At 33.8% G+C, this 16611-nt stretch overlaps 2 long non-coding RNA genes across 2 annotated transcripts; both read right to left on the bottom strand.

Annotated features, from left to right (window-relative positions):
- Window positions 1-2811: 2811 nt before the first annotated feature.
- LOC149771995 (uncharacterized) lies at window positions 2812-6511 on the bottom strand. The gene is made up of 2 exons (XR_016418052.1): window positions 5771-6511; window positions 2812-3459 (listed from the first exon to the last, which is right to left on the bottom strand). It is a non-coding gene; the product is annotated as an uncharacterized LOC149771995 (long non-coding RNA).
- Window positions 6512-12618: 6107 nt separating this feature from the next.
- On the bottom strand, window positions 12619-15667 carry LOC149771994 (uncharacterized). Its single transcript, XR_016418035.1, has 2 exons — window positions 15360-15667; window positions 12619-13127 (listed from the first exon to the last, which is right to left on the bottom strand). It is a non-coding gene; the product is annotated as an uncharacterized LOC149771994 (long non-coding RNA).
- Window positions 15668-16611: the final 944 nt, after the last annotated feature.

Raw genomic sequence — 16611 nt, 5'->3', positions numbered from 1 at the left:
GTGTGTGTGTGTGTGTGTGCGTGTGTGTGTGATTTCGATTTTTAACGTAGCTTTAACAATCTGTCAGTCATATCGCAACGATGTCAGCAGTGTGGCAGTTTAAAGTGATGTCTAGCACTGGGGCATCATGCTGCAGACATGTAGCATGATGTCCCACCCAGTCACATTATCCTGACACCAGGCTGACCAGTCCTAACACTAACCTCGTAATGCTGAGCGCCAAGCGAGTGAGCTGATATTACCAATTTTGTAAGTGTTTGGTATGACTCGGCTGGGGATCGTTCCAACAACCTCCCGCATCCGAAGTGGAAATGTAGTTTAGTTGGAAGTCGCAAGTGCATGAATATCCTAGTCGACTCATCCACGTTCAACCGATTTCATCCTGTCTAAGCAATACAGTTATATTTGCAATTTAGAATTTCGTTCTAGCGAAAGAGAAAGAGCTATTGCAATGAATTACCCTCGTATCCGTACAAAAGACAACTCTGTACACATTCGTAATTTGTCAAAAAAATATCCCCGGTTCGCTGAACTATTATTAATTTAATAGAGTCTCATGCTAATGGCATGTTTTGGTCATTATCGAGGTCATCATTGAAACGTTCGATCTTTTTAAGCTACGGTATTTGCAACATAAGTGAGTCCAGGGTGGAGGTAACAGTTTCGGTGTCGTGCCTAAGGCGACGCAACGTAAATAAAATATCTTGATAAGTTTCTTTCTTCTGGTTTTCATCATTGTAATATGTTAGCTCGTGATATTCATTACAGTGCTTTCTTTCCCATCGCTTTTGTTGCTCTGTGCATTCATTATAACCATCTTTGCCTAACATATATTTTCTATTTTTATTTTATTCGATTAGGTTGGTTAATTTCTTCTTATTTTCACAAACCTGCAATGAATACAGCTCACCAAATTTGTCTTTATGTCACATTTTGCACATGACCTTTTCCCCTACTCTTTTCTGTGTCATTTTATATTAAAATTATAACTTTGTTACAATATGTTTACTGTGTCATTTTATATTGAAATTATAACTTTGTAACAATCTGTTTACTGGGTCATTTTCTATTCAAATCATGGTTTTGTATCTGTCTGTGCACTGAGCGATTTGGTATTCAAACTTGACTTTTTATCCATCGTTGGCTTTTAAGTAACTACATTTCATTCTACAATGATTGAGTTAACAGTCAAATTTTGATTGACAGTTAAATGGAGGATGAACAACCTTAAATAATTGAGAAATTGATCAGAAGAGAAAGAAATTGTAATATAAGTAATCATACCACGTTATAATTGAACTTGGGAGACAATTTAGAAATGTTCACATATATTTCTGTTTAATCATAAAACGTAAATGAACTGTCTTTCACACCTAACAAAGTGAACACTTTTGCCAAGATTTTGTTAACAGTCGTTTAGACTAACAACGATCGCATCGTGTGATGCGGGAGGAAACTAAACGTTATTAGTTTCATAACACTCGTACATCGCTCGTACGTGCTTTGAAAATATTTGTAAACTATGATCAAACAGTAGAAACATTTTTTTTAATGTTTCAAACGTTGCTGCTTTTTTTAAAACTATTTATAATTATACAGTTCAAACCTCAGCAACTCAAAAGCCGTACATGCATGGCGTATAATCGATGTCCACGTTTCATTACCTCATAGATTCTGCAAAATGTAAAGTTAATTCCTTAACGCGATTAAACTTTAAGCAAACTGATCCATACATGTAGCCTATTTGTGCGTTATTTAATATGCACTATTCTCGCAATGACAGATAACAATAATACCTCTAACAAGTTTTATATATAAGTCACCAGTAATATCAGTGCATTTGTATGAGCAGGACAGTCGATTTCGATTGCGCCAGGAAGAACAATCTCGTAAAATGAGAATATCAACCCACTGATTCAAGGGCACGACCTGTTATTTTGATATATATATATATATATATATATATATATATATATATATATATATATATATATATATATATATATATATATATATATATATATATATATATATATATATATTGTCTGGATATAGTCGGTAAATAAGCCCCGCATACCAAAAGATTGTATACAAAAGCGACAAAGCCGTTTTATAGATATGGTCAATAAATTTCAAAATCACGTCGATAATTTATCTATGCGTTTCTAGGTGACATAGAGTATATGGCCAATATATTGATCCACATATTGACACCTTTATTTAAGTTTACTTTCCAAAACATGACAAACATTGACCAATGAGTTAGTGTAAAGCAATTACATTTATATGAAAAAATAAAGAACACAATCATGTATATCTTGGTAAATGATATGCTGTGAGGATAGATATAAATAGATTGATATGTGACTAGAAGAATACGATTGATTGATTTAAGGACAGATATAGGTTGATAAGAATACTGATTGAACATAAGTTATAACTGAGTTCAACGAGTATCAAACAGAAAAGAATCAAATACCCCGACTAAACTACTTCCCAAATATATCCACCATTAGTTTCCAAATGAAAAAGAAATGTGTGCTTTGAGAAGTTTTGACATTACTATTCGTCGTCTTCTATACTTCATTTACGAACGTTTTGCTATCAATATATCCATCTTAAAAATTATTTGGTAGAAATATAATTCAAGATCATCCTGAATATAGACTTTGAATCGTTTCAAAGTTTAAGGTAGCATAGAATGTTCAAGAAAACAAAAATGAGTGCGTAACTAATAATGTAGATATTTATAAGTAATACAGACCATTATATACTTGCTTGCATGTATATTAAATAGCAAAATAAAATTAATGGCTAGAGAACATTTTATTTTTGTATCAAATGTCTAAACATTTCTCGGACATATTCAAATTGTTTCCTAGCAACAAACTGTGCTTATATAATAAAAATGATAAATGTGTAATACATCATTTATATCCCTTTATATTAATAACGGAAGTCGTCATTTCAAGAAAGAATGCATAAAAGAAGATTGATTACACAGAAGCATCTGCATAACACATTACCGTTCTCATCATTCTACTCCATGTTTGCTTCGTGTATTTGGAACCTGGTCCAGGCCGAAGGCATTGTATACATTATAGTCACTCAATACGTCGTTGCAGGAGGGAGTGGAAGAAATACAAAGATTGATTATGTATAACTGTATTATTTCAACGTCATCGTTCGTATCATTTCAATCCTGATACACCTATCCATTCTTCTTTAAATACTTGGTGATTCGTCGAGGCCGAACGAATCCGGAAAAGAACTGCACCTGCATTCCAGGGTGCCACTAACTCGATAGCACGTGCCGCCCCAATCGCTACATTTCCCCCTTAGGTCCCCCTTGTCATAACAACGGCCAAACCTGTACCAGCACTGTCGCCCGTCCGTTCGAGCCATAAGGATACAGATGAGAATGACAGCAATGGAAGCAAACCTCATCTTGACTTTGATCTGAAATGAATATATTTTGCAATTTCCATCTCATAGAAATTTATTATAGTGTATAATCCTGTAAATAAAAGCACACCCATAACCTTCCCCTCCCTTTCCAGACCTCTCATCTAAAATGATTTAACTTTCAAAGAGCCTACATTTGCAATTGCCATTTACTAGATATTAGTGATTATACCACTATAGGTAAAGGGTCCCAAGTCTCAAGATGAGCTTTCTGTCTTGGAATTATTTTTTAACATCTGACTATATTTCCCGTCAAGTAATAGATATGAGCGGTCCATAATATGATGTGCGGCAAGTATCAACTGCGCGCCAACGTTATTTTATAGGATGAGTTTTCAAACTGTTATTTCCCTCTTTTTCAGGAAGTCAAATACGATATTTATGCACCACGGAGTATCCACTCTCATTTGCAGGCATTAAGACGCATAGCAAACTATGCATTTAATATAATAACATACGTAATCTTTGGTGCGCGACGAATACAATAATGGTTATATTTCGGACTAGATTCGAAGTGCCACCAAAAATGTGCTAAAATCGGAAACAAAACTAAGGATACTAAGCTAAAGATGACTAAGAAATTGTGTTCCTCAATGACGTTGGGTGTTTCCAAACTCCTGCCTTCAAAAGCAGCTCGCCATCTGATAATGGTTATCGTGCATGATTTGTGCATATAAATCTCTAAATAACTGATTTTTTGTTTTGTCATTACGATTTAAACCAATCGGATTGGCATGGCCATTTTAAATTTCTGGGTTCATACCTGTATGAACCCCATCTTTTCAAAGTCACTCCTACCTGCTCTACTTTTCTGAACATAATACACGTTGACTATTATATTTAGAATAAAAGATCACTCAAACTCAGACATATTAAGCTATATTTAAATATTAACCAAATACTGGACCTTTTCCTAGATAAACGATATACTGAGCTATTTTTGTTTGCTAATGCTACAAGTAAAATACACTTTAAATGAATAAATAAGCATGGTCTGCCTTTATTTATTGATGTGAAAGACATGACGATACCGTAAGCAGGTCATCAGTGTGTTTATGTATTAATGCCTGATATCAAATGTATATACCGTTGCAATATGGAGATCTTAAATTTGTTTTGTAGAAGAAAAAAAATATAAATGTAAGAAAAGAGATAAACACTTTGTGGCCACAGGTGGATTCGAACTTACAACCTTCGCGTTAGAAGTGCAACGATTTAACCATTATGGGCTCAGCAAAACGTCTGACATATAAAGTTTTAAATAATGTATAAAAAGCCTATATAGTCTTTTAGCGTAAGATTTATATTCATGAACCAAATACCTCGCCTCTTTTTCACATGAATGAGATATATTTGATAATGCTGCAAATGAGAAGCATTTTAAATGAATAAATAAACAGCGTCTGGTTACATATCTTTGATATGACGACACGACGCGTATACTGGGAAATCTCATTTTTCCCCCGTGATTTGTATGCAGTCCGAAACACTGACGAGAATTAAAAATAAAATAGTGTTTGCCTGAGAAAACAAAACAACACAGTCTTTATGGGCGATGATTTCTATGATAAAAATATTGATTTCGATTTTGTAACTAAAAATGTGGCCTCATTTGCAATTGAGAATTGTGTGTGGCTTTAACAAGATAATGGTTTTCTATCATGCCAGAAAAAAAAGATTCAGTTCTAAAATCTTCGGAATTATTTCTCGAAAGCGCAAGAAATGTCTAAGATTAAAATTGGTTGTCTGCACTTATCGCATTGTTTCGCATTGTACAGATACAAAAACGTTCACACGTTATTGACAGATAGAATACATACAGATATACAGTCCGACACAGAAATTACCGGAGATATCTTCGAAGTCGTTTTCCTCCTGAATGATAGCAACATAAACTCTGTACTGAGCAACACTTCCAAAGCTCGTTAAGTAACAATCCATTTCATGTTTTTATTCTGATATTAATGCTAATTGGCTTAAATTATAGTTCGGTATTCAATGTAATATTAAAAAAAGGTTTGACAAAAAGAAAGGAGAAATTAACACAGAAAATAATGGTCCAATGTAAGACAAATATGAATGCACAGAAATCAGCTATGATTGCTGCATAACAGTTAATATAAAATAAGAAGACGTATTCTACAAGCATGCCAGAAAAGAATGATTCAGTTCTAAAATCTTGGAATTATTTCTCGAAAGCGCAAGAAATGTTTAACATTAAATTTGGTTGCCTGCACTTATTGCATTGTTTCGCATTGTACAGATACAAAAACGTTCAAACGTTATACACAGACATAATACATACCGATATACAGTCCGACACAGATATTACCGGAGATATCTTCGAAGTAGTTTACCTCCTAAATGGTAGCAATATAAACTCTGTACTGAGGAACACTTCCAAAGCTCTGTACCTATCAATCCATTTCATGTGTTTGTTCTGATATTATATGCTAATTGGCTTATAGTTCGGTTTATACATCAATTATTATACTCTGTTCCTATAATGTTCATTCAGTAACTGATTTTTTATTTGTCTTGATTTACAGTTTACAATTTGGACTTGATTAGTGTATGGCAACAGTTTACGTGAATATTTCACAGGGCTTCGTCTAGGAACAATATTGTATAATAATGTTCTTCGTTAACATTCCCTAATGAAACTCTAGCAGATTAGTAGATAGCTATTTCGATCCGAGACAACTCAGTTCAAACTGATATGATCCTGTTTGAAACCAGGCTGTCACTTTTGTACTGTCATATGCAATCGTTGATGTTTTTTAAAACAAATATTCACCCGCCACAGCCACCACCACAATGTATCACTACATCATTAAGTCTTAGCCATTTTGCTATTTTTAATTTCACTTCTGGACCACTCATATTTAACGTAATTAGAAATTCTAGATGTACGGAAGACTGGTATGTAATCGTCGTCAAGAATTCCACAGGCATCAATTATAAACATTGTATTTATACGTCGTGCCGATTATATGCGTCATAGACCAGGCATTAATCGACATATTTTCTTCTATTCTCCATAAACCAACAGCCTACACTCCACAAAACAGGTATAGTTTTTTAAACACTTGTATATCAGACCAGTATCAAACCATTCTTTACCTGTTGTTACACAAGAAAACAGCTAAGGATGATAAACTCAAATTCGGTCGTATGCAACCTAGCCCAGCGCACCACATCACTGTTTGTAAGCAAGAAAAAAAGAATAAATACAAGACTTATAACTCGTACTATATAAAGTATTAAGCTTCACATGCCGCCACACCTGGACGGATGCCACGAATACCACAAAGCTCTGCTTATGATTAAAACCATCAACTATAGTAACTGGCAGGATGTATATGCCACCAGCTCTGAGATTATAAGTTTTCATATAAGGATCAGAAGTTTTTAGGTCTATCTCTTGCCACGCCTTTCTCAGAATTTTCTACTATTATTTCAAGAGTTGTTTTTATGATATATGTAGCAGTAACACAAAATATATTGCTACACCGCTTTTTTGAAACAGCGCTTTCCGTCTTACTAACGAATATATTAATTGTTATTAATGTATACTCTTAACGTATATTATAAATCTGTTAAACTAATTAATATTGAAGCGTTTCCAATAACATTTGTTTCACTTGACTTAAACGACTACCATACTTCTTGGTGCTGTGGGCCAAGGAATCTTAAGACTGTTTTAAACGACAATCATTGCCTTCTTAATTGTACTTCGTAAATCTACATGATCCAGTTCTGTCTTAGAGATGATCATATGTAATCGATCTCCTTCCCTGTACTTCTTTTTAGAAGCTGACTACGATCTATGTATTGGTCATCGCTCTTCAATAAACCTATGATACCAAACCTCAAGGGCCAGAACAGACATTGAAGCTAAAAAAAGACAGATTGGATAAGTTTACAGTCCCTCTACGAATCCAATTCGAGAGCTGAGGCTTGACAACGTAGCTGATCAAGTACCCATGCTTGCAAATTAATCCCTGATGATCATGGGAAAAGGATACCACAAAGCTTCCTAAACGTATCAAGAAACCCTAGTAGTATCATCCTATCAAAGACAGCATCAGTAAACGAAGAAAGGTCATTTAACAATTCAATGTCAATCCAGAAACTGAAAATCTGACTAAATACCGTATACTCCTAACTGGACACTGGAGGAGAAAAATCATTGACGTAATAATAATAATAATACAGTATATTTAGTACAGCGCCTTATCTTTAAAATCTCTAGACGCATTACAATATTAAATATCATAAAAATATACCAATGACAAGACTGAGAAAACAAACAACCTGAAATTACAAAACAAAAAGATGCTCACAATGATTATGACATATACATTATTAAGTCTAAACTTCAGTTGTAGCAGTAGAAATATGTGCGTTTTAAGAGTTCTCTTGGATAAGACCTGTGTCCTTGTATCTAAGATTTATTTGTAATTCTTTCCTCGTAGCTGTGCCCTGGTACACTCAAGAATGGTGTCCGTATGACTACTTTTCAACAGTGGAAAAATGAGAATGCGAGTGTCAGAAGTGGAGCATACGTTTCGTGATAAGATGTACACAAGCATAACGTCAGGTAGGTATACTGGACTGCAGCCAACCGATGAAATGTGGCATAGTGAACAGATTTTTGTGTTTGATTCTGGATCGAAAAGGTTGACAGTGAAGGTTACAAAGCAGATGAGATGTGTACTTGGTCCTTCGTACTCTAAAGATAATGACACCTAGGCTTCGTACTGACTGTAAATTTATTTTTGATATCTATAATCGTTATTGCTTGAGGTCAGGAATGTGAATGAGGAAGTCTTCGATGATGATCGCGATGGCTTCAGTTCATTATCATCATTCAGTTACAACGTTTTTACATGCTATCAATAACTTCACGTCGGAAATGCACATTTCTATGCCTCAGGTGATAGCATCAATTTCAGTTAGGCCGCTAAATTAAAGTTTACGAGTGTCATCAGCGTACAACTGGTAAGACACCGGATGCTGATGAATGACGCCTCTAAGCGACTGAGTCTATATTATCAAAAGAACGGGGCCGAGAACAGAAACATGTGGAATAAAAAAAGTGGATCATTTGGGCTGGAATATTTTCCATTTACTGACACAATTTCACTAAGTAGGAATACGAAATACAAGCTGGAGATGAAGAAATAATATATCATGGTCTATTGTGTCAAATGTCGCAGACAAGTCAAGGAAGGAGAGAACTGTTAACACTTCACTATACAAAGCAGACTGGATGTATTTAACTAATCTCAGAACGGCAGTTTCAGTACTATGGCGAGGATTATAAGCAGATTGTACATTGCTAAAAGACTATTTTAATTCAAATGATACAAGCTGGGATAGAACAACTTTTACTAAGCTTTTCAATGAATGAGAGGTTGGAAACAGGCGGTAGGTCTTTAAAAGTCAGGTGTCAGTTTTTTTAATAGAGGCTTTATAAAGTCAGTTTGAAAAATTATGGGACTTACCCGGATGAGATAGAAGTATGGATGACATCGATTAGTGATGACCATATAGGATCCAAGCATTCGAGCAGCAGTCATGTCGAAATTCAATTGATTGAAAACTTCGACAAACATTCCTTAAAAAGTAAACCCCTATTAGAATGTGACATCCCCCTTTTAAAGCAAAACGCATATCGTGTAAATCGCATATCAACACATATACCTGACTCATCCATAGAGATACTGTGTTGAAATGTCTTTCAACGCTAATACATACATACATACATACATACATACATACATACATACATACATACATACATTTCTTGTTTCCCAAGTGAACTGTTCTGGATGAGAAAAATTAAAGGTGGCATACAGAATAACACGATGTATATCTAAATGTTAGATACAAACGTTACATCATTTTCGAAATGAAAATATGTTTCGTAAACATTTGTATAATGTGAATAAATTTCGTAAAATTCAATTTATGGAACACCAAGCAATTTTTAAACTTGTATAAGATTAGATGCGATGTTTTGTTGATTTAATTTTGGTTGTAACTTCCAGTTAAGTAGTTAGTTTACATGATTTCTATACTTTGTTTTCTAATGTATACAATAGTGTTTATTATTCCATTCCATTTGTTTAAAATGGTACTTATAATAAGTCTTGCTCTCGCTCTTCTTCCAAAATATCTAATTACCTTTCTTTATCATGTATTATCGCATATCATGCTCTCATCTCTTTTGGCCCTTTATTAATTTTATTGTACAACTAACAAGGTTCTAATTTTACCTTTCAACATGAGTGTATGATGGGTGCAAGTTTAAAAGAAAGCCTGAATAAAAGATGGCAATGAACTATTTCAATTAGCTGTAAAACAGGAATTTCTTTAACTGTAGATAGTTTGGCCTAGAGAATGGAATGTGGAGAGAGACAAACTGAAGAGTTTTCAACCAAAAATGAAACTTACAAAATAAAATCAGACCTTGAGTTGCACTTATAAAGCAACTTAGAAAACAAGCAAACAAATTTTGAAACGATAAAGCAGCTAACATATAGATGAAATAAAAACACATTTGAAGAATTCACGAAAGTAATACTGGCACACTGAATCGTTTCACTTCTTCCCACTGTGTAGCACAGGTGTGGAGATATCCACCTTCAAATAAATAACATGCAACCTAAATATTTGTCAGTATTTTATTATTTTCTGGCGTCGAAGAATATTCCAACTTTTGTTTTGCCTGATCGTAATTCAACATAACTAAGCAAATGGGGTCCGCTCGCAACCTAGTATTGACAGGCAATCATATTGTCATGAAATTAATGTATTTTTCATTGCTGCTAGCCACATTCATAACTGGAACTATGACAAAATGATACCTTTCAGATAAACTCCTTCATCCTACTGTGGGCTATCCATTTCTAGCTCAACGGTATATATAATTTAAGTAACATAAATTAATTCTCACATTTCATGTCAGGGTAATGCATTAAATTCCTCCAATAAATGATTTATATTGAATACTAACCACTAAACACATTCATATCAATGATTTATTCTATGACCTTGTAACAATACATGAAGCTTATAACATTGAAGACAATGGCTTCACGATTAAATTCTGAACTCAAGTATTGTTGAAGTATGAATTTAAAACGAATATATTCAACAAGTGATTACAAACGTACTCAGCGTACATCTGGTACGGAATTGATACAATACCTCTGTGCCTTTTCGAGGCTTGTTTGTTCTAAGCTGCCGAATCTAGCTGGTTCCGGGACTCTCAAATACTTACAGATTCCCGTCCCTTCGACGATTTATTTAAAGAAAACAAATACTTTTTAATTTCCTTAGAGTCCCTCAGACTTCTCTCCAGTAGATGAAATGGGACTGCCAAATATCGTAAATAAATTTACATAGAGTTTTGAATTTCGTCTGAGAAACGCTACCCTCTCTGTTTGCTTTGATAATCAGGATAAACATTCTCTAATTTCAATCGAAGTCAAAATTATTCTCTCTAATCCGCCATTATCAACAACTATTTCATAATAATTTTATTTTATGACAACTATTTCCAATGGACCAATATTATTTCTGGCTTGACTTAACTTTGTCATTTTTCGCTCATTGACCTTACGGTAACATCTTCTCTCTTACATTTATCCGAACAAACTCTAAACTAAATTTAATCACGCCCCCAAACAATAGAGTTTAAATATCGCAAGCTACCAATTTATTGCGAGCAAATCCCATTCGTCTGGCGTAATGATTACATGTCAAGCTGACAGCGACAAAACGTTTTGCACCATTACAAATGTGTATTGAAACGTTTGCGTCTCTAATATCAGATTCTAATTTTGCTTGCATTACCTGTCAATTATTTAAACATCAACGATTTGGTTGTCATTGAATATGGTTAGAAATATACCTATCATAATTCACACGCAATAGAGCTAAGGAAAACTGTAATGGATGTCGGAACAGGTGGACTTTTATTTGCAAAGGCTAGAAACATAACTTGCCGTGCCTATTTTTCATTATACTTTTATTTGCAAAATTAACGTAACAAATTTGACTATTACTGTTAAATATGATCCTCGCTGCAGTTGCTTAGATCGTTATGGTCATTCCTACAAATAGGCCAGAAAAACAGAATATATATATATATATATATATATATATATATATATATATATATATATATATATATATATATATATATATATATATATAAAGAGAGAGAGAGAGAGAGAGAGAGTATTATGGTATCATGATATGTTTGCAACGATACGATACTATAAACGATACGCCATTTCCCGTACCAAGATAATTATACAGATCTATCAAACTTCACAAAGTACATATTTCTTTCGATGTCTTTAAGCGTGCGCAATACCATTAGAGACCACACACAAAGACGGACAGAACATGTCAATAATCGACACAAAGCTTTGAAACAGACTTCCAGTTTTAATATAAAACCATGTGTCTTCAGGTGAAGTCTCAGCACTACATTCCGCAACGATGACAAATGTCACAATGTATTCCTTTCATTGGCAGCAATGATTTCAGTTTGGGTTTTACTAGCGACAATTGAGCCAGTAAATGTAGCAAACGCCAGCAAATGTCACTTCGTGTAATTTACTTGTTTTGCGATCTTAGATAATTGAAGAGGGTAATATGGAGTGAAATATACAATGTCACTCCCCTGTACGCAAACGTTTCTTCTTTTCGATTGTTTTACTTATCTCTTTTCCCGTATGATCCAGCATTTGTAAGAGATATGTTTTAATGTTACGTATATGGTTATGTTTTGCATTGTGTGTGCATGCTATGTATTTGTGTATACTTAGTGTTGTAAGTGTTTATGTCTATAGACGTATGACACACAACTGCATCTTCATGAGCGTGATATTTCTAAGTATGACCAATATGCAATTGAAGTAAAATATGTCGAAGTCGACGTTATATAATGGTATATTTCCCACTGTATCGCCTGAATAAGTATCATCTAAACAAATAAATAAATTTAAAATGAACCTTAAAATGTTTGACACAGCTTTCATTATTATCAATTTATTTTGACTGCCATTCAAAACAAGTCTGCTTTAATTATTTCCTAAGTGAAATTTCATTGTACCACCATAAAAAATACCATTAATTTTAATTAATATTTATTTCTAGTATTCTTGACTAAGTAACAAGAAGCAAGAATATAAAAAGGGGGATTTGTGAATACATCGTGCCATACAATTTTAATTTTAATAGCAAAAGAAAGCAAACAGATATAACAAATATGTCAGCATCATCTAATGTTTTCTATTCATGTTGACGAATGTCTTCATTTCCGGAAGGAAAATTAAAGTCGACTATGCATATAGTTATCACGTGTCACTATTATTTTCTAGTCTTAAGGACCCTTTGCGTCCATGAAGTTTATGGGTCCGGTCAAAGGCATACGGAGAAGAACTGCATCTGCATTCGAACTTTCCTGGAAGAAGACGGCAAGTACGGCCTGAATCACCACATTTTCCCCTCATGTCCCCCTTGTCATAACAACGGCCAAACCGATACCAGCACTGCCGTCCGTCCGTCTCAGCTATGATATTACACAGTGTAACACAAACGAAGACAATCACGGAAGTGGACATCGTTTTGATTGGGATCTGAAATGAACATATTTATTAGAAAAATCAGTAAATTCATTTTCGTCATTGAGCTTTCTCTCAGCTGATGCAAACCTCATGATGTGTCTAGCTTCTCGGAAGAGAACCAACATTTACGATCAATCACCAAATAGACATTGTGCCGTATCTATTTGTTATGAAGAACAAATCAAACACTGTTTGAAAGGTAATTACGTGAAATTACAAGATTTTTAACAATAATTCTCACCAGTTGCTGTCAAGGAGAATGATTGGAAAGTCAACTTTACAAGCATTGTTGGGTCTATCGATCTGAATGAATACGTTATGCATTAGGGAAGAAGGATATGACTTATTTTTCTAATCGGAAAACGTAACTCCAATGTAGATGAATATCTTGCTTGTTTTAACATATTTATTGTGTTATTATATCTGTCCTCCAAGGTAAGGTATTTTACCTTCTTTTCAAATGTTTTCATTTGCTATCTTATACACAGTGCTTGAAGATTTTTATAAAATGTTTATCATTTTCAGACAAATCAAGAAAGGCACAAGATATCACGTGATCAATGTGAATGCTGTCATCAATATCAATGTCGACATCATTGAAGCCATCAGTCATTGCCATCTTCTGTAGCAGTCAACGGATAGTATGCCTAATATTTCCAATGCAGTGCCTGATGTGAGATCTCTTAACGTTAAATGTTTTCTTACGTTTTTACCATGATATACCTCAATATCAAAACAATCGCTGACAGCCGCCGTCTTGCTACCTCGCGATAAAATAATTCCGAAAAATATTTGTTCACTATGCAAAAAATTTGCTCGCCTTTTCGTCGATGTAGTCTCACAGGTTTCAATCCTATCTGACATCCTTCTTATACTTTTTCTTACCTACTATTCAAATTTCCTATGTAAAAAAATGGTCAAATAAATGTTCAGTGATATTGTTCATTTTGATTATATTCAGGATATTTCGTATGCTTGTTCGGCGAAAAGAAAATAGATTTTGATCTTCTTCTCCTCTCTACAGTTGGTCGATTTATAATCGTTAGGTCTAGCCGTACCTCGAAGTATCTTTATATACGGCACTATGTTTCATTTCAGGGACATGTTTCAAACCAGCAAATGAGTTAAAAGTACCGTTAAAATAAACAATCCCACATTATAGGTATACATTCAGTTGCGCTTTTTTGTTTAGTACTGTATATGTTTTTCTCACAATTACAAAATATAACGTATATACATTGTGAACACACTGCCTTAAAATGTTGTGGTATTTATATATAGCTAGTTAGTTTGCTTGAAGGAAATCGTGACACCGCCTTATTTCACAAAAATAAGTTTAATTTGGCAGAAAAAACATATATAAAATGGTAGTAGCAGTTCTAACAATCGCGGCAATAATTTATCTAGTACAGTTTAGATAAAATATATATAAAAAATGACTGAAAGAGACCTGCACGTACAAAATATTGCATCAACCAAATGGCCAGCATAGTAACAATGATAATGAATATAGTTCGTAATTTTTGATATATTGATTTTTAATATCTAACAGGTAGATGAAATAAAATGCTTGGTTCCATGCAAATTTATATACAAATTCCTGATATATATATATATATATATATATATATATATATATATATATATATATATATATATATATATATATATATATATATATATATATATATATATATATATATATATATATATATATCTTGAGTCAACTGACACAAGTTCATAGCGGACAGAATTAGTGCATCGAGTGTTTAAAAATACAGGTGCAATGGGAATATATATCCCACTTAGTATACATCTTTAGTGAGAAAAACCTTGATTGAGTTAGGAACTAAAGTTTGTACAAACATGCAGAAAACCCAATGCAAATAAATGGAACGTATTTTGCTGCTTGCAGAAAATAGAATTCATGAACATCCTAATTATGTTTGACTCAAAATGTAATTTGTAACCAGGTCTAAAAAGGTAACTGATATTTTCATTCTGTATAGCAATGAAAACGATATATCTTAAAACTGTATAACAATTTGCATGTGTTACAAGTATAATCAGTTGTTGATGGATTCTAGCATGCATATAATATAGTATTTCTTCTTAAAACTGTAAAATATACAGTATCTGCAATATTTCAATTCCTTTAAAAATTCCTTTTCAAATCAAAGTTTTTTTAAAATATTTGTACCAGACAGACAAAGAGACAGACAAAGAGAGAAAGCGTACTCTTACCAGTATCTGTTTATCTTTGTAGGCTCCCTACGAGAAGCAGTCAGTGATAGTTTAAAACAGGTTCGAAATACTTATAATAAACACACTGACACAGGAACATTTAATTATATAATTACACTTGTTTGGGGGCTTTTTGCATCATTAAAAAAGCTCAGTCATACGTTAATTATCATATCATTTTGGTTGAGTTTTCATCACTGCAGAGAGGGAGAGAGAGAGCACCGGTTATCATCTGTACATGATTTTCTTAAGCACAAGAGATTTCGGGTGTAAGATTTTATCTGATTATCGTTGCTTCAGTCCTGACATTTCCGTTTGCCTCTAAATGAGAAATTACAGAACGAAGTTCTCTGCCAATCAAAGCTCTATGAGTAATATGAATTCAGACCGCACCACGGAATTTTAAATACCGCTTAATTGCATTGTCCCTATTATACAAATATGTCCAGATTCCAAAGATGGCAGTGGGCAGGAAAATATCGAAGTTCTCAGTTAAATATTAGTATGGCCGTTCGATAAATATAGTTCAAGGGAAAACGTGATATTATGTGCAAATAAAGGGTAAACGTATTATTATCTGCAAAGGTTCTCAAGGATTGAAATCGTTCATTATATTTATTCATTATTTTCATTTTCAATGTATGAATCAAAATAGCAAAGAAACTAATCAAGCCGTATAATACAGTTTTGCATCTAAAAAATTTGGAAATTATCAAACATTCTACTAAATATCTACTTTTTAACCGCTGCTTTCTTTCCCCCTTATTTCTTTAACTGTGCACGAATAGTCTATGTACAACCAATCGTGAAACGTGCAGCAGTTTCATGGCAACCTGCCAAAAACTTACCCTGATAGAATAATTAAGCCCTTTTAATCAAATAAAATCCATTGTGGATCATACAGAAATAGCTGAAAAGCAAAAACGTTTTTGTAAATTCGTATAGGAATATAGTAATACATCCATATAACAAAATTTAAGAGTAGCGCGAACCACAGAAGCACACAACTTACCTTCCTTAAAAACAAGGGTTTAGTGTGTGTGTGTGTGTGTGTGTGTGAGTAGTGAAGTGGGGCACCCTACGTACAATGGGAATTCCACTCAAAACACCCCTGGGTCACTCTACGTACAATGGAAATTTAACATGGCGAAAAATCGTGGGTCACTCTACGTACAAGGGGAATTTAACATGGGAATAAATCGTGGGTCACTCTACGTACAAGGGGAATTTAACATGGGAATAAATCGTGGGT

The sequence above is a fragment of the Sinohyriopsis cumingii genome, unplaced genomic scaffold (genome assembly GCF_028554795.1).
Source record: "Sinohyriopsis cumingii isolate HCF-2022 unplaced genomic scaffold, ASM2855479v2 utg001527l, whole genome shotgun sequence".
Classification (NCBI taxonomy): domain Eukaryota; kingdom Metazoa; phylum Mollusca; class Bivalvia; order Unionida; family Unionidae; genus Sinohyriopsis; species Sinohyriopsis cumingii.
The sequence above is the reverse complement of the archived record's forward strand: the minus strand, read 5'-3'. Positions and strand labels throughout refer to the sequence as shown.